The 23,958-nt window shown below is 39.9% G+C and overlaps 1 protein-coding gene across 8 annotated transcripts in view; it reads left to right on the top strand.

Moving 5' to 3' along the window:
- Positions 1 to 23,958, top strand: part of COLEC10 (collectin subfamily member 10) — a 398,420-nt gene that overhangs the window by 308,996 nt on the left and 65,466 nt on the right. Inside the window, exon 1 of one of the 8 annotated variants that reach the window (XM_064476881.1) lies at positions 12,009 to 12,130. The exons of the other annotated variants lie outside the window; for them this stretch is intronic. The gene's annotated coding sequence lies outside the window, so the exon portion shown is untranslated. Of the gene's footprint in view, positions 1 to 12,008; positions 12,131 to 23,958 lie in introns of those variants that run through there. 8 annotated transcript variants of the gene reach the window in all.

The raw sequence follows: 23,958 nt of genomic DNA, 5'->3' as shown, positions 1-23,958 counted from the left end.
CCAGAGGGTGAGAAATTAACTCTACAAAGATTGAGATTACTGCCTCATTAATGAATATTTTGATGTTGGTTCATTATATTGACAATAGTTTAAAAGGACTACTACCACACCACAGACATAGCCATCAGTATTCCTAAATGAGACTGGTGAGAAAAATCCTCCCAAAGGGCAGAGTTGTGGGTAAAACACCTCGTTTGCTCACTGTTTATGGAGAGAGACGTGGCTTGAGGTATGGTTGTGTATGGACTGATGGCTATTAGAAAATGGCTTACCTATTGGTCAGGAACTTGGAACAAGTAAGATAAGAAGGGCAAAAAGGAAGTCTGCAGAAGATCCACATGGATGGTTCTATGGTCAGAGACATAAACCATGAGGAAAGGGTGAGCCAGCGAGGAAACACTCAATAAGTGGAGAGGATGACAGCCAGCCTCACTTTCTGCAAGCCCAGTGCTGGCACAATGCGCTCGTGAATTAAGTGGCCATGGGGCAGAGACAAAGTCTAGATGCATGGATCAAATAGCATGGGATGCCTCTTTTCAAGGCTGATCTCGGTACTGCTGTGGCTCACTACCCAAACTTCAAACACTGGAGACCAATGCTGAGCCCTTGTAACGGGACCCTCCCTCGATGAAACCAGTTGCTTGGTGGCTACCTTGGAGTGAGGAGATGATGTATCCTTAGTAGGATTATTATGTGTCAGGATATGGGTTTGCCTTTTCTGCCTTCAGTGCTACAACTAGCACCACAATCGAAGGCTTATAGAATGCTTGGAATACCGTCATGAACTTGGGATCTACTTGACTTATTATATACCCAGTCATCCAGAAGCACCTGACCTAGCAGAACAGTGGAAATGCTTATTAAAAACTCAAGTAATGAGCCAGCTCAGTAATACTGCCCTTACTCTTCCAGCACCATCTTCAGAATAGAGTAAATATATTGAACCAATGTTCAGGAGATGCCACTGGGTCCCCAATAGGTAGAACACATGAATCCAGGAAGCAAGAGATTCACATAAAATTAGGCACTCTTATCATCATTATTTGAGACCCATTTGAAATATTTGTGCTCAAGCTCTGCTGGACTTAAGGTTCTATTTTCCTAAAAGGTTTACCTCCAAAGGAAAAAGGGAAGAGTTCCATTCTATGTGAAGCTAGGACTACCATTGATTGATTGATTGATTGATTGATGATTGATTGATGATTGATTGGAGGGGGAGGTGGTAACTAGGCTTGTTTATTTTTTAATTGTTTTTTTTTAATGTAGATATGGGGATTGAGCCCAGGACTTTGTGCATTCTAAGCATACACTCTACCACCAAGCTGTACCCTCCCCCCTAGAACTACCATTTAGTCACTCTGGATTCTTCACACTGGTGAATCAGCATGCAAGGGGATGACTACAGCATGAGTGTGGGTAATTATCATGGTTTCCATGAGGAGCTAGGGTTGCTGCTGCTATACTAAGAAGGAAAGTTGGAATCTATTAACCAGAGAATTTACTTGGAGTGCTGTACCCACTGAAAATGATGTCTGAGCAAGTATAATAACCACGACCTGGCAAGGACATGAGTCTGCAGCCCTCGGGATTGAAGTTGTAGGCCACATCACTAGGCAAGCAACCTTGACCACTAGGAATGACTCCCAGACCAGCCAAAGTGCAAGCTAAGGATGAGGAAAATATTAAATGGATAGTGTATTAGTGTTTTTGGGGCACCATACAAAATACCATAGGCTGGGTCATGTAAACAACAGAAATTTATTTCTCACAGTTCTGGAAGCTGAGAAGTCCACGACTAAGGTGTTGGCCCTTGTGGTTCCCGATGAGAGCTCCCCACCTGGCCTGCAGGTGGCCTCCTCTCACTGTGTGCTCACATGACCTTTCCTTGGTGCAGGTGAGGGGGGAGGGTGAGAGAGCGAGCTACTGGATTAGGAAGCTACCTTGTAACTTAATTTGTAAAGGCCTTAACTCCAAATACAGTCACATTGGGGGTTAGGGTTTCAATGTATAAATTTTGAGGGGACACAAACATTCGGCCCATAACAAATAGTGTAGGGATGAGAGAATGAATTTAAATTATGTGCCTCAGGGCCAGCTACCACAGCAGGGACTGGAGCTCGTTCCACTAGTCTATTTTTAATAACTGAGTACTCCTTTCAGGAGACTTTGTGATGCACTGGACTAATGGAAGGCCAAAGTGGACCTGAGTAGTGTAAGAGGTGGATGGTCCTGGAAGAAGGTGATACTGGATATCTCTTGTGCACAACTTCAAATCCTCTTAGAGCAGTTATGACACACATTTCATAAGTCTCCAACCTTCAGGCTCAAGCAACAGTTTGCTCGTATCAGTGGCCAGTTACACAACACAACTTTGAACTGGCTTGTCTTCCTTTTCTGTTTCACTTTTCCTTATCCATCACTTTTGCTTTGAGGTGTCACTTTATAAATACAGTATCGTCTCTCAGGAATTTGCCTCAGGCACTGTTTCAGGGGGAACTCTTGCTAAGACGTCTACTTTGAACAGTATTCTCAAGATAATGACCGCACTTAGCATGGGACTGACACATGATATGGACCCAATAAATATTTATGTAATGAATACTAGCCTCTGGACATGACATGCTCTTTCTGGATCTTTGGCTGTAATTGGATCTTTGGTCAGGATTTTTTTCTAACCTAAGCACCTCCATCTAGATTTATCACCTATAAAACTCCTGCTCATTTAAAAAATCTTCACTCATTTGCAGCTCTACAAGATAAACTCCCCGAGTTCCTGTAGGAAACAGAATGCAATTTGGTCACCAAGTAATTTGATTTCTGCAAATACTGGAAGAGTACATTTCCCTGTCAGCATTGCATGTGGCTAGGACCACGTGACTGAGTTCTCACCAGAGAAATGTGAGCAGAAGTGGTAAAAGTGATTTACAACCCTAGCCACAAAGCCTTATGCATGATTTTCCATTCTCTGCTTTCTATGTAGTTGTAAGTGAAGGTTCAAAGATGACAAAGCTATAAGTTAGAAGCAACCTGGTTCCTGGTTTGTCTCTTGGAAGAGAGTTGCCTAGAACTGTCACCAGAACACATTAAACTTTACTTGAGTGTAAAGTAAATTCTGTGTTCAGCCCCTGAGATGTCAGTCTTTATTTCTGCTTCACTACAGACTACCATACTATAACTAATATATTCCAGGCAGACATAAAGGGTTCCTCTGTGTTCCTCTTGGATCCCAGTGTATCTGTGTTAAGTAAGTAAATATCCATTCTAATAGTCATATTTCATTTCCACCTATTTGACTATAACCTTTTTTGATTTCCTAATGCTGATAGTAAATTACATAGTCACTGATTGGATGGATGGATGGATGGATGGATGGATGGATGGATGGATGGATAGAGAAGGGCATATAGAGCTACTGTGTAGGGTTCAAGGAGAAAAATATTTGGAAATTATTCGAGATATATTTAGATTGACTAGGAAAAAGGAAGTTTCTAAAAATTTTAGCCTTGGAATAAAGGGCTAAGAGCACTGCTTTTAGGTGATTAGACTTATTTATTTATTTTCTGAGGAGGTACTAGGAATTGAACCCAGGACCTTGTGCATGCTAAGCATGCACTTTTCCACTTGAGCTACATCCTTCCCCTGAGAGCTGCTTTTAGAGGTGATGAGAAATGTATCACTGAGAGGCTTAGTTGGCCTGGAATTTAAAGACCAATTGTCCAAAGTGTTCAACTTACAGTGAATTAATTAAGTCCAGGGAAGTCAAAGGACTTGCCCAAAGTATGCTCTCAACAGAGCTGGAAGCAGAATTGAATCTCCTGTCTCTGATGCCAGTGCTCTATTACATCAATATTCGGAGAGTCTGACCAAGCAGAACATCAAATATGCACTAGATCTGAGTTCAGATCCTGACAATTGGCTAACTATGCGTCTTTAGGTGACTTACTTAATCTGCCTTAGAGAAGTTTTCTCATTTATAAAAATGGGATATGATTTCATCATAGATTTTCATGAGATTGTGTTAAATACTGAGCCTGGTACAAAGTTACAATTATTACAATCATATTTATAATAATTTTAGTAATTACAAAAATACTTCTTATTTAAGTCTATTATTTACATTTTACTGGTGTGGTACTAAGTAAATTTCAGCTATATTAGAGGTCAGAGAGTTTTTGGTAGCTAAACTGACAGCAGGAATCCTATGGAAAAATGCAGTTCAAGACCCAAATAAATGAATTCTCAGTGAATTATAGAACACAATAATTTTTCAAACTGGGAACTGTCTGAAAAGATATTTTTATAATAAATGTAACTCCACTCAGTTACAAGCAGTGAGTGAAAGACATATGGGAAAGAGCTAATCTGGGAACTCACTGTGGAGGCTGGAAAGTCCCAGAATGCCATTCCCCTTCTTAGCTTCCAAGTTCCCATATTACTCTGAATCACTATTTTTCATTCGTGATTCTCATGAAAATGAGTAATTTAGTAAATGAAATACTATAGGGTAGGGGAAGGGCTAACTTGACTGAATCATTATCAAAATCATGCATTTTTTTGCCATTGAGATTCAGCTTGTGCTCAAGTTCTGGGTCTACGAGAGCCCAAGGGCTTGCATTTGTTCAGGGAGACATTCCTAAGAGAGCAGCTGGGGCGAGCGGTTGGTCACTCCATGATGAACATGATGATGAACACTGGTGCGTTTCTCATGGGAGGCATAAGACAGATGTGTGAGAGATCACCTAGTCTCTGATATACCTAGTTAATGAATGCTGGCTATGTCTCTTAATATCTTTATGATCTTGAGAAAGTTACTTCAACCTTCTGAGACTCAGTGCCTTGTGTGTAAAATAGGGATAATTATACCCACCCCCATCAATCTGTCATAATCAAATAACTGGCACATAATAGGTATTCATACCAATTTCTTCCTTGCTTCCTTCCTTCCTTCCTTCCTTCCTAAATTAGCAAGAGCGAAAAGAGATACCCTTAGTTAGTACATCCAATTAGCAGAATCATTGAGCACTAGCTTGGAATCGCTGAATGCAAACACATACACTATTCCAGTTCCCTCCTTTAGGGCAGTGCCTTTTCATACCCTGATATATGCTTCTGCCAACATTCACCCATAAAATTCACCTTTTAGATTCATTTCAATAAAATGACACACACACAGACAAATGAGGGAGGGAGGAAGGGACCGCTGGCTCAGAACCACCTATGCAAATCCCCTCCCCTTAGGAATAGATTTTGTGGGAAGCTAGAGTGAAGCCTAGAGAAGTCACAGGTTCATGGGGCACAGCACACGTGGAGATCTGGATTCTGTTTCCTGCTCCATTCCTTTGGGAAGCTGGGTAAATCACCTTTGATCTGCTTTTCTGGGGATTAAGGATTAAATTCACTTCAAGAAGACTGCTTTACCTTTTGATGGTTGTAAAGCAGTTTAACAACTTACTCAAAAATGAAGCAAAGAAAGCTTAGCTTTTTAATGCTGTCTTTATTAAAGTTAATAATAAAAATGAACCCTAGGATACAAAGTTTGTGCTAGGGAGTTATCTAATCCTCATAGTTACCTTATGATATAAGCATACCATCATTCCGCCTTTCACAAACGAAGAAACTTGAGACATAAAACATCTGAGTAAGATGTCCAAAAATGCATTTCTAGGAAGTGGTAGAGTTGGAATTTGAATCAGGAAGTAGGTCTGCAGAGACTTTGAGCTTAACCACTGTGCTTTGCTGCCGAGTTTGATAAGTGGGTTTAGCAACTATTAATTAAAAGGCAATGCATCTCAAGAAAATGTGTTGCATTTCTGGAGAAATTCTTGTTGTGTATTTTACCTCTAGTAAAGTCTTCCTTAGCATGGCAGAGGGTAAAAGTTGCCAATTACCTCACAAGATGATGGCCTTATAAAAAAGAAACATTTTTCTTCATTTTGTAGTTTTATGTTTTTCTTCTACCTGTGTAAATCTCATAAAAGAGATGCCTTCTACGTAAGCTGTGAGAACCCCAGAAGTGTGCACAGGGCAATCCACTGAGGTACAAAAGAAATACTAGAGCATTAATTTATTTTATCTCACTTGTTTAAATGTTCCCTTGTTAGTGTCTTTTAATAAATAGTATCTTATTATTATTATAGTGGCTCCTCTATATAATTTATAAATTAATATCGTGCTTATATTGGAGGTGAATCCTCAAAAGTTTTTTTTCTGATAAAGAATATTAGAACAAATTTGGAGACCCCAGAATCTGGGAAGCTAACATTTAATGCTTTGTTGCAATGACTCAATTTAGTACTTTTGCAGGATCATTTAAGCTGCCTTCTAAAGAATCACTGGATTTATGGGCAATATCAAAGCTACCAGTATTTCTGAGGGATTCACCATCATACAAAATTTTGAGATTTCTAGCATAGAATCTAATGCTTAATAAACTGTCGATAAATATTATAGGAAGGAAGGAAGGAAAGAAAAAGATGACTTCTTTTTTATAGTTCATTTTCTCTTTAAGATCACTGATTTTGTAAACAGTCTTGCCCTTTTCCTTACAGCTAGAAAATTCTCTTGGTACGAAACAGAGCCTATCCTTCGGGTCATCCTATTGCAACATTCATCTTAAACTGAACAAATCTGGGCTTTGCTGAGAGTTGAAGGAGGCAGCTTCGCACTGCTGAGGATTTGGCATTTAGCAGACACTCAACACATTTCTATTTAGTGAATAAAAGCACATCTCATATTTATTGTGTGCTAGCTTTTTTAAGGGCACCGTTACGAGCTCTACACACATTATTTCCTTCGAGCCTCACAATATCATTATAAATCAGGTTCTGTTAACCTCATTTTACAGATGAAGAAATGGAAACCACAACAAGTAAATAACTTGCCCAAGGTCACACAGCTAGTGGCCAATGCAAGATTCACACCCACGTAATCTGGCTTCCAAACCTTTGCTCCTAAACTGCTGCATTACTACACAGGAACTCTCCCATCTCTGCCCTCCTTCACATTTTAAAACTTCTTTTCCCCTTTAAGGATACCTTTGATTTTCATTTGAACATACTTATCCTAGATTTTGCAAGGTGGGAAGGAGGGGTAATGCCATGGGAGAATTCCCAGAATACTGTGAAAAAATTAGTCAGAACCAATACCATGAGTAACATGAAGAACATTATCATGATAGCCTGGATCTTGTGTTGGCTTAACACTTCAGTTTTCAAAGTACTGTTATAGTGAATACTTTTACATTTAACGTTTAACACTTACAGAATATTTCCCCATTTCTGACAAGGAAAGAAATTTTGATGTTAAGTTTTAGCCAGAGTCACAAAGCGAGGGCATGAATGTGGATCATCTGATATTTGGTCCCCTCACCTTTAAATAATTTATCCAACTGATACCCTTTGACAATGAACAAATTGGGTGGGTAATTGCTCTCAAAACTGTACTAAAACAATTCCCTGCATTTGTAAAGAGACAGATTAGCAAGTAGGGTCCATACCTGCTTTTACTTATTGGTGGTGATCAGCCGTGTTGAGAAGGATTCTGAGGGTGAAACTCAGCTCTGTGGGAATGAGTGCAGTGATGGATTAGTCATGTCTGTCACAGGTGCATGTGCAGTGATTCGGGGAACACCTACAGCATATTCATTGAAACTCTTGAAATTTATGTTTTGGAATTTTCTCTATTGCTTCTTCCAGATAGAGTTGTCTCTATGGTGATCCTGCAATACTATAGTCATACTCCTATAATTTTATATTAATATATAATATTTTAGATTAATAACTGTGTAATACCTAATGATATTTTTCTCATTCTCACTCTTGAAATCAGAGACCTCATGTATCTGGGTATTTCTTCAGCCTGACACAAATCCTGGCATATAGTAGGACTTAACGAATAGTTACTGCACAATTTATGGCTAAAAAATAATTTTGTAAGTTGAGCGTCATTAGCTCTATGTTTGAGAAGGCTGAGAATTCCATGAACACCCTCTTGAGTTGACACAGAGTTAAGGAGATTTTCCTCTGGAGTGTCTCTTATTCTTAAAATGTAAATGACTTACCTCAAAACCACTGGGACTTTTCAAAGCCATTAGTATTTTAGGAGAGGACAAAAGATTTCTAAATTTCTAAATTTCTAAATCTTTTGCTCCCACTGACCTACCGTACTTTGTTTGGAATTCAACTGCCTGTGTTTCCTGCAAACTTCATCAGTTTTCCTCAGAGATGAAAAGAAGTCGTTTCCACCGAGCCATCTTGCTAGGAGACCTTTACTAAAATTGTCCTGAAGAAGAAATTATTCTTCACCTCTGGGGTTACTTGGTAGCTAAAACAGACTTCTTCTTTTTCTTTTAATCTGTTCTACTTCACTGCCTCCCTTTCTGTGTGTTCTTGAAGGTATTACCTTATTTACTTTGATGGTTTCTCAACTAATTGAATACAGCAGTGAGTTCTTTCTTCTTTGACTCTTTTGGATGTTTCTACTACCCCAAGGGGAAGGGTCCCCACCAGACAGCTTGACTTTGAGATACTTGCTTATTGAAATTACTTTAAAAGTTATTGTTATTTATGAAGCTGTTAAAAGTTTGCACATTTAGCTGAAACAGAGAATGGCTGGAGAGATACCAGCCTTGGTTTGTGGTGGTAGTATTCTTAATTTATGGACAGGGAAATAGTTTCTGAAAACAAAAAGACTGGTATATTTTGTGCCTTGAAATTTAGGTCTGTGTGTATTGTGATCAAAGGATACTAATATGACTTAAAAGAAAATAAAGAATTACCTGCTTATAAAGATAAGGAGTACAAGCTATGAAGTCCAGAGAGGTAGGTATAGCTCAGTGGTGGAACATATGCCTAGCATGCACGAGGTCCTGGGTTCAATCCCCAGTACCTCCATTAAAAAAATTAAAAAAAAAATAATAAGTTTAAGAAGTAGATTATTTTTAAAAAAGAAAAAAAAAAAAAAGCTATCAAGTCCAAATCAGGTAGGAACATTACTGAAGAAAAAGAAGTAATTGGCTTTCTTTTGACACAGATAATGATTTGTTTCTGACCCCATAGTTACCAAATGTTTTCTGATTAATACATGTGCACATGGCACATACACACACACCATGGAAAAGAAAAATCTTCCATAATTGCTCACAGTAGTATGTATTTTGTCACTGTTTCCTCCATCCTCATCTTGATCCTCATCTGCCTAATCTGTTTTATGAAATATTCTCCAAACATTTTCATCAAGGTAAGGATTTTATTTGACAAGCTATAAAAAATTCTACCTTGTCCTTCTGCACACTGGCTCATCCACGACTCTCCAGAGCTCAGGATTTTCCAAGCGTCTATGTTTAGTAGGCTCTATGTGTAATGAATCATAGTGTCCACCTGTCAGTGTCATAAACAGATGGTATAAATATGCTTGCATAATGTGACTCAAAACACATCTCCAGTTTTAGCTGGAGTTCAAACAATATTCGCAGTTCCAAGAAACCTGTGGCTTGCAACTTCCGGGTCAGTGGGAGGAGAATACCGGAAAAGTGAAAGCGTGTTCCCCGCGGCCTGTCAGTGCAGCGCGGCGGAGATGGCCAAGTGGGGGAGGAGTGACAGGAAAACCTGCTTTCCATTTGCTCCTGAAGCCGTTCATTTTCAGGACTCCCAAGAAACTGGTCTTCGGATCCTATGGGAATGGGTGACTTCACACTTGCTCCCTCCTCTTCCTGGAAGGTCTTTTCCTCCTCGCCACCCACTCCTGTTTTTTTTTCCCTGTTTATCTCTACTCTCACTCATCAGGTCTCAGCTTCAAAGTATTTTCCTGCAGGAGGGGAGGTCTTCCCACCTGGAAGATGTGCTCCGATGACACACAGCAGGGGGGTGGGGGGGCCAGGGGGTGGGCAGGACCCTCTAGCCAGGAGTGGTGCTGCTCCTACATCGATGAGTGCCCGACATGGGGCACAGACAGGGCTTGGCATTTAATACACAGTGGGCATTTGAAGTCCTAACCCAAGAAACAAATAATTAACAAAACTAAGCACCCCAATTAAAATTTCAGTAAGATGCTGTCTGACTTCTTAAAGAGTGATAAGAATTGACTTTTGAAAGAAAAAAAAAGGGAAGGAAAGGAAGGGAGGAAGGAAGGAAGGAAAAAGGGAACTGATTCATCATTGATTCCGTGAGGTTTCATTCATTCCTCAATGCGTCTCTCTCACAAACTTGAGATCAAGTTTCCTATCCTCTTTGAAGTTTTGTGTGACCTCCCCTGACAGGCTGTAGCTTTCTTTTCTATGATCACACATTCAGAACCTGGCTTTCTTCTTTATCTCCTCCTTTTGTCCTGCCCTACTAGGTCACTAGCTACTTAAGTTTGTGAGCTCATCTCTGGTTCCTCTACTTCATTCTATCTTTCCTAGGACCTAGCATATTACTTAGCATATGGTAAGCACTCACATTTGCTAAAATGATTCAAATATTGGTGAGAGAAATAGAACATCTATTCATTTAACCAACACTCAGTAAATATTTATTGAGAACCCAACTGTTTACCAGGTACTGTTTTCAGTGCTTAGAATATATCAATAAAAAATTCCCTGTACAAACAAACATTGTATAAGTTTTTAACTTTTCCAGAAATTAGAGTAATGGCTTCCAGGTTTGTTTTGTAACTGTGTTTACCTAAGAGATGCACACGGATACCTATTACAAGTTGCTAAATTCTAGGTGTTTAATGCCAAGGTTGTGATTAAGAGTTAAGCTGAATAGTATCTCTCGAGTTACAGATGGACCTAGTACCCCGAAGCTGTGTATTCAATAGACAATACAAAAAGTAGCTAAGTTAGTAAATGATTTCTGTGTTTACCAGTGTTGCCAAGGACACAAATATTAGTGTAATAATGAAGATTCTTTTCACTTTTTCATTATAAGCATCTTAAAATGGCCTGAAGGTTAAAATGCTAGCAACCTTGAATCAGTTCAAAAATTACACTTAATTGAATTTTATTTTTTTAAAAAGCGCTGAGTCCTCCTTAAGAAAATATCCTCTCTTTATTATGTTTTGGATCAAATTCACCTAGAAATAGACTTTTTGTATATTTGTTTTAAGCTAGAATCATTAAAAATGTGCAAGAATTTCATGCTGTGCAATCTTTACCTTTTCTAATGATGCTACCTCAGTTGAAGAGTGTTTAAACAGCTAAGAGTTGCTCATTGTCAGTCACCTTGACATTGTGGATGATATATGGAATACAGCAAATCACGTCCGTTATCATCCACTGCCGTACTTCATTTCTGAGCCAGTAAGCAAAAATTTTAGGAGCAAACTTTCGATGTTAATTGGAAAATCAGATGGAAGGAATTTTGTGCCTTCTATTCCCCTAATTTTAGAAGCTGCCTCAATTGAAATCCATGGTGTTGAGTCCATTAATATTATTTTGGGGGAAGGCAGATGGTGACTTTTTATTCTTGTTCCTGTAAAGGAGACATGTATCAAATTATTTCCAGATTTATACTAACAGGACTTAACAGTTCTCAAGGAGCTTCGTTAGCACTGCCGACTTCGTAAACAGGCCCTCTCATTCGTCATAGAACTTTAGTCCTTGCAGATGAACTACAGCAGCAATCATATTTAAGATAAGGGCTCTCTAAAGCCATTTAGGGGCAGGGAATGAATGTCCTCTACAATCAAAGCATAGCTGCTGGGAGGAATTAACTCCTGCTAGAGCCAGTGGAGGCTGAAGGCTTTCCTCTGGAGGGAAGTGGAATAAGCAGGGTTTCAACCTGGCTGAGTCTTCTTCTCTAAGGTCAAGGCCTTAGCGCTCCTAGAAACTGGTTGAACACCACCACCTTATGTTCTTGGAAACTCATCCTTAACAAGACTGTGAAATAACAGTGTTCTCTTATGGTCTGCTTTCTCTTTCCAGATCCATTGACTGCAACATAGCAGAAATATGACTAGAATTAATTTCTGAAACCCAATTTTGAGCCCGGCCCTGTCATTTACCAGTGACATGACCTGGGGAAATCAGTACCCTTCCCTGAGACAATACACGCAGCCAACAACACATAATCCACAGGCTTTCCATGAGGATCACATACGCTGATGTATGTATAACAGCTCAGTCAACTGAGAAGCAATCATACACTCGGTAGGTAAGATCATTCTTACCCAGCAAGCTGGATTGGGGACAAAAATTGGCAAGACCAGCTCATGGTTGGTACTGCTCCCTCTGGCAATTATGTTGTTCATATGCCAAGATTCCTCTTGTGTCTCTGCCAGCAACCTCCAAATATAGTATCTTGAAATTTGGAGAAAAATAAAAGCTGTCGTTGTCAGAACTGTGATGGAATTGTCAAAAGTAAATTAGATCAGCTGCATCAATTGTGAACCAAGTAGAGGCTCTGTTTGTTCTGTGACAGTTTAAGCATGGGCTTTTATTTTTTTTTCAAAAAGAGCAAATGGAAAACAAACAAACAATGATCACCCCCTTTCAGGGAGGTGGGCCCCTCCCATAGTCAAACCATTGTGCCCCTTAAACCTTTAATTTCCCTTTTAAGTCTGTGCTGGATGAAACAGCAAGGATACAGCATTACAGAAAAACAGGTTCAGCACCCAGTGGAAGAAACTGCTCAAGGTGGGGAAAATGCAGAACTCATCATGCATGCGGTGTAATGACATTGGGAAAGAACAGCCGTTTTTTTCATACCCCACATGCAGTCTCTCAGGAAATCCTGTTGGCTCTTCAGTCAAAGTAGACCTATAGAAAGTGATCAAGTGAGAACTTCTTACCACCTCCTCTTCTTCTACCCTCGTATAAACTACAGTCACCCATTACCTGGATCGTTGCAGTAGCCTCTAAACTAGTCCTCCCCGATCTATTCTCAACTCAGCAATCAGAGTAATCTTAAAACATAAGAAGGGTTGTGACATTCTTCTGTTAAAACCCCCCCAATGGCTTAGGTCTCCCTCAGAGTAAATGCCGAAATCCTGAAAATGCCAGGAGACCCTCCTTACCCCACTTCCACCTTTTCTGACATTGTCCCCTATTAGCCTTCCCTTGCTCGCTCTGGATTCCTTGATTTTCCTCCCATTATACAGTCCCCTCCTGCTTGAGGACCTTTGCACTGGCCACCTGTTTCGAGTTGTACCGGAGGCAGCTGCAGCCATCCATGCTCTTCCCCCAGACGCCCACCTGGTTGTACTTGCACCTGCTTCCAGCCTTTGCCTACATACTGCTGTCTCAGCAAAGCCCACCCGAGTGCCCTGTTTACAACCACAAGCTGCCCACCCACTTCCTGCTTCCCAGCACTGCTGATCCTGCTGTACTTTTTCTGTAGCACTTATTGCCATGTAGTCTGCCACGTATTTAACTTACTTATTATGTTTATTTTTTATTGGCTGTCTGCCATCCATTTCCCCCAGTATAAATTCCAAGAATGCAAGGGTTTACGTCTCTTTGTTTCCTTTATGTATCCCATTTGTAGAATGAATAAATGGATGGTCTTCCTAACCAGCTAGTTTTGAAGCTGGTGTTTTCAAGGGAAACTTCAGAGAGAAGCAGAGAGCCTGGCATAGAGTACTTTTTAAATGGGAGAGGAAAGCGAGTGAGTTATAGATGGAGAAATGGTATAATAGAATTTAACGTATAGAACTAAAACTGAGTTATACATGTTCCAGAGACTGGTTTTAAACCCCAGTTTCTAAACACATTAACTGTTCAGCTAAGTTCTCCCTTTGTGATGTCTCTGAAAATTGGAAGATATCCTGGATTTAAATATTAATTCTGTTGAAAGAGTGGATAACATTTAGTGAAACAGAACAATGATGCTGTTTCTGTTAGAATGTATATCTCAATCATTAAATCCTGCAGCAAAAGCAGCATCCTGTTCCATCTTTCAGTCAATTTATTTTATGTCAATACATTTGGTGAAAGCTGCAATTATATACACTCATTTGAAGTCAGAGGAGCAGCTTTTTAATAGGCAGAAGAAGGATTTAGGTTGCTGCTTTTGTTTCAGAAGAGGCTGTGACAGTCCTGGAATCCAGCTGCTTTTGTCCAGAGCTAGACACTGCAGGTCAAAACCTCACATGGACGCACAGTCCTTCTGGGAAGTCTCATTGTCAGAAACGTGTTCACATGCCAATGTGATAAGGACTGGGAGGTGAAAAATATATAGCATAACATAGATATTAAAGTAGCCTTGTTGTGAGATAACACTGTGAAGTTTTTCAGGCTTCCATTTCAAGTGTTTTGGTTTTTTTTAAATTAAAGTATAGTCAGTTACAATGTGTCAATTTCTGGTGTACAGCATAATGTCCCAGGCATACGTACACATACATATATTCATTTTCATATTCTTTTTCACTAAAGCTTACTGCAAGATATGGAATATAGTTCCCTGTGCTATATACAAGATTTTTTAAGTCTATTTTTATATGCAGTAGTTAATATTTACAAATCTCGAACTCCCAAATTTATCCCTTCCCACCCTGCTTCCCCCGGTAACCATTAGATTGTTTACTATGTCTGCAAGTCCATTTCTGTTTTGTAGATGATTTCATTAGTGTCTTCCTGTTTCTTTTTTTAGATTCCACATATGAGTGATAGCATATGGTATTTTTCTTTCTTCAAGAAAGTCTTTTAAACTTTGTGTTTCCATGCTTCTGGTTGGGCAGATTTGGTAGTGTTAGCTTTTGACAAAAGACCACATTGATGGGTTCCTAGCAGTTGTTTCTCACTTATTCCTAGAATGTTCTTTGGGACCTTTTATGAAGAAAGGCTTCGAGAATTGGGAAAGGTGGAAATGGAACAAATTAAGAAAAAAAATATTTTAAAATTATTTTTAGGGCTTCCTGGAGATTGGGGCTGATGACATTTTACTAGTTTTCCTTAATAGTGGGACCCCTTATAGGGCCTAGATTATGTGTGTGACCTCAAATGGGAATGGCCACATGGACACACACACACATACACAGATGTGCACACGGACACATCTCTAATGATGTGCCGCCACCTGCTTTTAAGAGTAGTGGGCAGAGTGTCCTTCACTGAATGTTCTAGATGGCAGGAGACCTCTGCCCTTCCTGTGTCACACTGAGGAGGAGGTGTCGTACTGAAGCCTGGTTACACTTTCTAGCTTTTTTTCAGAAAGACGGAGGGTCAAAACAGGCTGTCTGATTTACTGAAAGAGAAAAATAGGAAATTTCTTGCTTCCAATTTTTGTAAATTAAAAGTTATACCTGCTAAAATGGTTCAAAAGGGAAACTGAGGGAGGATTTATAATTTATCAATTAAGAGTTCTCACAATCCTCTTCTTTAAGCCGTGAGAGATCTGGGCAAGACCGTTGACGTGTAATCTCTCAACCCAGATATAGTGAGTTGCAGTGAGCTGGGAATTTACACGGATCATCATAATTAACAAAAAGATCCCAATTTCTATAAGCTGTTCATACAATTGCAGTAACACATGTTCATGTCTACATAGTACCATTTTTCAGAGCTCCGTCTCCAGATCAAAGCTACAGAGTCTCTTCCTTCCAGAATGCTGAAACTGACCGCAAGGTCACACGCTTGATCTTTGCTTTCCAAAGCTAAATGGAGAGAAAGTGATACTGAAGTATCTGGCAGTTCAGTCCACTGAGTGGAAAATCTGAACTGTTCCGGCCTTCAACATTTGCTTTCAAATTTACCACAGAGATTATTTTGTAAAGTTTTAGCTGCTGTTGCCCCTGTTACATAATGCTTGGGACTGCACGCTGCTGAGAATAAACAAGCACAAACACCAGCATTTCAAACACGGGTTCTGTGCTCTGCGGGTTCGTGGGAAACACTTTCTGTGGTTAATTCTGCTGGGCCACCCACCCCTGTGGCCTTAGGTCAGGAACTTCTTACCTGAAACAGTTCCTGGTGTTCTTTGGAGGGTAATGGCAGGGCAAGATGTGAGGGGAAACTTTGGCTTCCAAAAAATCGACAGTGTGGACACCAGGCACAAAGTGACTAAGCACGCGGCTTGACCACATCACAGTGTGGGATTTGAGAATTCGCTTTGGGGAACCTCCAGTCCTTGAGAAAGGAGAAGATGTGATGCAAATGAGTGTTCACAGAAGCGCAGATGTTTGCTTACGATTTATTATAAACCGTGTTACTCCGGGCTCCTTGTGCGTATGCAGTAGACATGGACCCAACTCACCCTTGACAGATGGGCAATGTTAGGGAACACCAAGACTCCAACCTGGCTCCCTTGAAAGCCAAGCTCCTTGACAGCCGGTTTACAACCACTCCCACCCTTACGTTCTCACCTCCCATTCTTCCTGTAACCCAGTCGTATAGTTTATGTCTGCATTGTGTCGCATAAACGGAAGTCACTCAGATTGCTCAACCTTCCTGGTGCCGCAGCCACTGGGCCCTCATTGTCCTTACCCCATTTAATCTTCCTTCAATGCTTGATGAGGCTGACTAGTTCCTATTTCTCGAGACGTCCTCTTCCCTTGATTTTGACCGTACCTGGTTCAATATCTTCTCAATTCTTTTCATTTCAATACAATTTTATTAAATGACTGTTCCGCATCATGAACTCATACAAGAAATAGAAGTCATGATGTGTTCATTTATGAGCCATTTTTGTGATACTGGGCATCGCCTGGGGGTCTTTGTGGAAAAGTGTTTAAAACCGTGGGTATTACATCCACTCTACCGGAGTTCAAATGCTAGCCCTGGTATTTGGTGACTGTTCAGAAGGGAGTCCTCAGAGAGCAGACTGAGACGAAGATAAGTTTGGAGGATGTTTACAAAGGAGTGCTCTTGAGATCAACACTGTGGGAGGTAGGGAAGGAGGCAGGAGTGGGCAAAAAGGGAAGCAGAGCCGCGTGCACTCTCATCAAAGCCAAACTCCTGGGGATGTCTGAAGCTGGGTTGGGCTTTCGCAGTTATGTGAAGCTGGGGAGAGGCTTTGTAACCCTGCATCCGCCAATCGCTGGTTGCAGGCTGCCCCGCCAAACGTTGGTTGCTCTCTTCTCTTAATGGGGCTGAGAGCTGAGGGCTGTCAGGTAGCAGCACTGTCAGCCATTAGGGGAGTATGTCCTGGTCCTAAAGGGAGTCTGGGCAGAGCTTCCCAGTTTGTATTACCATAGCACTATATCCTTGGAGAAATTACTTAAATTTTCTGTACCTCACTTTCTGCGGCTATAAAGTGGGAATAATGATAGTACATACCAGATGGGTTTCTTGTGTTGGCTTAAAATGATACCCGGCACGTAGTAAGTGCAGGGTTAGATCAGTTACTGTGTTAATTCCATAGCCACTCAAGACAGCTACAGAAATAAAGCGTGTGCGACAGGGCTAAATTGAATAGATTGCCAAATTATAAGCACGCACTCATTCAATCCATAAATTCTATTGATTCTTTTAATTTTTTTTTTACTAGTGACCTCTTCTCTAGCCCCCAGCAATGTTACTTCTTTTGTTCTGATCCTTATTTGCTGTTGCCTAGACGATGTCTTTGCTTCCAATCTTTCTCCCTCCCAAATAATCCTTTATAGATAGCTAATGATCTTTTATACATCAGATCTAACTATCATTTTCCTGCTTAACATCCCAGTAAGACGAAGTCTAAGTTTCTTAGCAGAAGGACAGCCATGTCATCTCTTGCCTCTCCCTTACATGGAACTAGTTTTCCAGCAACACCTAATTACTCTTTTTTTAAACTGAAGTATAGTTGATTTACAGTGTTGTGCTAAGTACTTTTAGCTCATCTTATCAATCTCTTGCATTACTCTAGGACCAAAACCAATTGTTTTGTGAATTTAACTTCTCTCCACAGCTGGAATATCTTCTCTTCTGTGAAGCTTCCTCCAGCTCATATACATGAGCACAGAAATACACAAGACCTTCCTTTCTCTGTCCATGGAAACATTACTTTCTCTTTTCTCTTTGTTATCCTGCCTCCTCTATATAGCCTGGACTAAAGTACGTAACATATCGTATAATAATTTGGTATACTGAGCCCTGAGATTGGACAGCCCTAGGTTTAGATTCTAACTCAGCCCTTATTAGTGGAGTGACCTTGGACCAATTGCACCCTTGATTTTCTCACCTTGGAAGTTCCCTGTCAAAATTAAATGAGGAAAGGTGTACAAAATGCACAAAGCATGTACTCATTATTCATTAGATCAGAGTACTGTTATGTTTACCTGGATATCTCCACTTAGTACAAGCTCCTCAAGAGAAGGAGCCTTGTCTTACACATCTTAGTTTCCTTGACATTGAGGAGAGTGTCTGGTGTATTAAATGAATAATTGCAGGATACATGGCCAAGGAAAGGGTTGATACGTATCATATATCATATTGAAATTGCTCAGTAGTGTAAAGGACAGACTTTTGGAAAAAGTGAAATGTCGAGTGTGTGACACAGAAATGTAAGGAGTTATCTCTATTTTAAAATGAGAAAGCTTCATAAACTTCTTTTTGAGAAAGTGCAAGACGTTTCAAAGGTTAACTCATAGGTGGTCATGTCATCTCAAGTAGATAAATGTTATTTTCCCCTGCCGGCAGGAATGAAAATCACAATGGCTAGTTAATGGCAGTGTGGTATTTACTCATTCTTTTCATTCATTCAAAAGTTATTTGAATGTTAACCATACTAGTTTCAAGCAATTAAAAGGTGAACAAAGACAAATTCTCTGTGCCTCCATTTCCGTCACTAAGTGGAGGGAATCATTGTAGTCACCTCACCAGGTTTGTTGGGAGAATCAAATGAGTCAATATGTGTAATAAGCTTAGGATAAGTCTTGGCACATAAACAGTACTTATTACTAGATTGTTGTATTGAAAATTTTTGAGAAAATGCAGTCCTATCCATCAATAAATTGCCATTCATTTCTGAACATGTAAAGACATGCCTGTGGAACTAGCCGTATTTCATATGACTGCCCTGTCCCTCACAATTCTGAGTTATTATGTGAATAAGTGTTTGTAATTATTCATCCTGTGTTGTACATGAAGATCTCAAAATTCCACTGATGACTCTGGGATGGAGGCATGGAAGTTGTGAGAAAGCATCGCATCATGTTGGGCTCTAATCGCCCCAGCTGGAGACCATATTTAAAGGTCCAGTGTATTCTTTGGAAGGACAGACAGAGGGTGGTGCCAATGTTGCATCATATTCCAGACCAGATTAAAGGTCTCTGGAGTTGTGGTTGTGCACACCCTGTTTTATGGTTATAAGAACCCACTCCGCAACCAAGGGCCCAAGGAGCTTCCCCCGAAATTCCATCTGTGGAATGTGTAAGCCAAATGAAACATCACGTGGCAATAAGTGATTATTAGTCACAAGAGTCTGCAAAAGCCTCATTCTTTAAAACAAATCATTTGAGTATGCACTGTCTGCCAGGTATTAGGGTAGACATGAGGGTACCAGTAAGGAGAAAACACTTACTCTCTAGCCAGGAAAGTTCCAATTAGTGGAGGAAAAAGACAAGTAAGAAATTCCAAAACAGTACAATAATAGAGGCATATGAAATTCACAGTTATGAGACCCGGGAAGTGAGAATAGGGTGATGTTAGATACAAAGGAAGCTGCCTTCAGGGAGGTGTAACCTGAGCTGAGCTCTGAAGGACAAATAGAAGTTAATCATCAGACAAGATAGGGTCATGGGAAGAGCATTTTCGTTAGGGAGAGTTAAGGCTAGGAATCTTGGCGTGTCTGAGCAACTGCAAGTATTTCGGTATGTTCTCGACGTACAAGTTGAGGTGGATATTAGTGGGCGCTGAGGCTGAGGAAGGCTTTTTGTCTTGTATGTCCTGGAGAGGAGTGCAAGCTTTTTTCTGTGGGTGGTTGGGGCCCCTGAGTGATTTTCGACAAAACAAAAACACAATTTCATTTTTTGTTTTAGAAAGATACCTCTGGCTGCAGTGTGGCAAATGGGGTGGGGGAAGCTATAGGAGAATCTTGCCTAAGTTAAAGTTATAAATGATGAGGGTCAACATTTATGTCATTATGGTGAAAATGGAGAGAAGGGACAGATTATACACAGGTTACAGTGATGGAACGTATAGGACTAAGTCACTGATCAGCTTGGAGTGTTGGATGAAAAAGTAGAAAAGTAGTAATGAAGATCACAATAGTTCTCACAAAAGCCAATCAATCCGTGAACAGTGATACTGATGCCTGGCGTGGGGCATGCAGGTGAAGGAGATGGTAAATTGGATGAAGGGCAAGACCATCTAATAGTGCCTTCCCATTCCCCTGTGTCATACTGCACTTCTCCTGGTTATCCAGAATTCTTTCTCCTCATTATGTGGAAGTTAACCCAGAAGAAGGGAAAATAGGAGGAAGAATTATGTATTATACACCTGTTATGTTTTACTTGAACAATTCCGCTTACAAATTGAGCAAAGATAAAATCTTAGAGAATAAAATTTTGATTCAAAAAGCATTGCATTAATAATGATGATGATAATAATAGTAACATACCAACTTGGCACTCACTGTGTATCACCTCTTCATAGTCATTGTTTTGTCTGTTAAGCCTCACAGCAAACCTATAAGGCAAGTACCATTATGCTTCTTATTCTACAGATTTGGAAATTTGAGATTTAGAGACATTTGATCACCCACTGTTAACAATTCGTAGTGAAGTCCTCCCGTGTCGTGGAATGAACAGAGAGTTGGAAATTTGGACATTTGGTTTAGAGGACTAATTTAGCTATTTATTGGCGAGGCAAGAGTCATGTTACACTTCACCTGTGAAATGTGAGTTGAGGGATGGGTGCTAGGGCAGGGAGAAATTGGGGAAGCTGAAATTAAAGACCTCTGTAGCCCTTTGAAGCTTTGGCAGTCTATGGTTTTGACTGGATGATGGATTATTCATTCTGATAATGACTCTGAGCTCAAAGGAATATGGTGACTGAGCCATACACTCTGCTAAGAGGACGGGCACATCGCCGACAGGAAGGCATACCGTTGCCCAATCCGTGTGGCCGTTGGTTTAATTCATACCTTTATTAAAGGCCCTCTCCAAGATTCTCGTGGCTATGATTTCGTACTTTGCCTAAGAAATTCTTTGGATTGTTGCCCTTTTCTTTCTAGGAAAGGGAGTGAGAACAGTGTCTCTGGAAAAGGAAAACCTTTTTCTTTCAAAAACAGGTTTTCTAGGCCATTGTCTGTGTTTTAAAATAATTCAGAAAGGGACTTTTTGTGATGTGTTCTCTTGAGTTTTGTCATCTCTCTTTCACTTTGTAGTTATGCTGCCCAAATATGGTAGAATAAAAGCCCTTCTAACTAGAGATTTGGAGAATATGAATATTTCCAGGAAAACCCACAGAAGGGTCTTTTCAAGCTTCAGTTGGGGACAGAAAAGTATGGGGGGTTGAAAATATCAGCTGTTTCTAACTTCGGTTTTTTACACTGGTTCATTTTGGCTGCAGGAAAGTTATTGGGGCTTTTTGGTTATTCACTTTATTTAGAGATAAAATAGTGGCCACTTTGATCATTTAAAGCTCTGTGATGTTCGTCCTACTCTTGGGACTTGAAAGACATGTACATTGAAGACAAACACTGGCTCCACCATTTATTAGTTGTGTGACCCCAGATAATGTTCCTGAACCTCCCCTTCTCATCTGTAAAATAGAAATTGAAATCTTTATTTCACAGGCTATCATGAAGTTGAAATGCAACAATACATGTAATGTGCGTAGTCCAGCAACTGCCTGAAGTTCAATAGACAGTAACTAATCACACTGTTCAAAAATAGCAAAGAATAGTGTTTTGAGCTAACAGAAGTAATGCTAAGTAATATTAACAGCATAACATTGCTGGGCAAGACCATCCACACAGACACATGAGTAATAATCACAATAGATGCTGTGTCATCTGTTTGCTTAAAAATAAACAAACAGAATGGAAAATAACTAATGCAATATGCTTGTGTGCATGGAAGTTTTATGAGAATTTACAATGCTTATGATCTGAATTCTTCTAGAAGGAAATTTAAGCCCAGAATGGCTTCATATGTGCATTAGCTATTATTTTGTACTTTCGGGAATATCTGCTGTCTATGGTTGGTGGTGATTATTTGTGGGAAGCAGAAACAGAAAGAAGAGATACGAAACTGTGCTGGATTAATAAGAGTGCCTGAAGCATGGACAGAATATTAATGTACTTTGCACAAAAATGGCTGACCCAGCTGGGCTCAGATATCAAAACTATCTATATATAGGAGAAAGTAAATTTTCAGTGAAAAATCTTGGACAGATGCCAATAAATTCTGGGAAAAGGAAATAATATTATACAGATTCCTTCTCTAGATCTTTTGCTGTCCACAGAGAAATCCTTTCCGAAAAGACAATCATTTTCTTCTTTGGCTCGTCTTTGAGAACTGCTGGAGCTAGGTCATTCTGTACCCGAAGACCACCACAAAGTTCAGAGAGGGTAGGAGGGGCCTTCCCATTAAATCCTTGGTCAACCATTCACATTTTCCAAAAGTTAGTTGACAATTACAAGGTTTGGAGACTTTCAGTTATAATTGTATTGCAAAAATAATAAGAGAGGGAACAGGCAGAGGTTATGTTAACAGGCCCCTGGTGGCTGTCAAGGACATGTGGTTCAGCCTTTGAAGTCGGTTTCAATAGATTTTCATGTGAAGTAAGTGAAGTAAAATGCTCCCATTTCAGGTTTCACAAGTGATATTGTTTAATGTACTGATGTTTCTTGTAAATTTGTTTAAGGGAGTTATTCTAGTTCCTCTGAATTACTTCGATTTCGGAACTCCTCTATTAGGCTAAGCAAAGTAGGGGGTTGAAATTACATCTCTATTTCTATTTTTATCCTATTTAAAAAATTAATTCAAGCCCATTTTTTAAAAAATTAAACAGACATTGAAAACTAGAAGAATGTGAAGTAACAATCTCTCTTCCCTAGCCTCTCTTTGTATCCCTCTCAAAATTTCTTTTTCTGTATGTCCAGAAAAAAAAAAACAAACAAATTTTACATGTAGACCCACTCATATAGTAGACTCACCATGTTGTATATTTTGCCCAAAAAGGTATATAAAATACTATTGAGTATTTCGATTTCTCACTTAATGCATCTTGGAAACTTTTCAAATATTATTACATACAGAGCTATTGTGTTCTTCTTAACATCTGCACATCTCTGTTGTTTGGATGTTTCCTATAATGTATCTACCCAGTGATTTCTGTACTTTGTTATTACAAATAATGCTACAATAAACACAGTAAATTCTTTGCACGGTGTTTCTGGGTCAAAGGGTAAGAGCATTCAAAATTTTGACATTTTATTAAGTTCCTACTAAGAGTATGTAAGGGTGCTTATTTTAGGCAGATATTATATAGCGTCTATCTGTGTGTCCTCCTCGTCACGTGGTTGAGGGTGTAGTGTCAATCAATGTTAGCAGAATAAGTAAAGGATATTAATGGGTGTAGCAAAGGTATTAGTCAAGGTCCCAACAAGGATCAGAAAACGCTCAAATTGGGATAATTTAAGGATGAGTCATTTACAAAGGGACTATTTACAATGATGCAAGCACGTAGAGGGGAAACCCAAGGAATCACGCAATAACTTTCAGATGATAAAGAGTGGCTGAGTTGCTACCACTCCTGAGTCATAACTGACAGAGAGGAGAGCAGATATTGGACCTCAAAGGGAGTCACTAAAATCAGTTCACTTTGAGAGAAGCTGTAGCCTCGCATTGAGGGCCCAGGCCCCATGCGGGTCCTCTCCCCTGCAGTGTGGTCGTGGGGGCCTCCAGTCGGCTTAGCCAAGCAGAAGCCAAAACTCATTCAGTTCTATGGGGTCCATGTTGGTCAACTTCACAAGACAAACAGGAGGGTTGAAATGGGTGAAGAGTAAATCTGAAGGGACAAAAAAACTCCAATCACCTCAGCACAAAGATGATTTATATCATTATTGATTTTGAGAATGACCCATCCCAAACCAGATAGGACCCATACAGTCTTTA

This window comes from Camelus dromedarius, chromosome 20, assembly GCF_036321535.1.
Source record: "Camelus dromedarius isolate mCamDro1 chromosome 20, mCamDro1.pat, whole genome shotgun sequence".
Lineage (NCBI taxonomy): Eukaryota > Metazoa > Chordata > Mammalia > Artiodactyla > Camelidae > Camelus > Camelus dromedarius.
The sequence above is the reverse complement of the archived record's forward strand: the minus strand, read 5'-3'. Positions and strand labels throughout refer to the sequence as shown.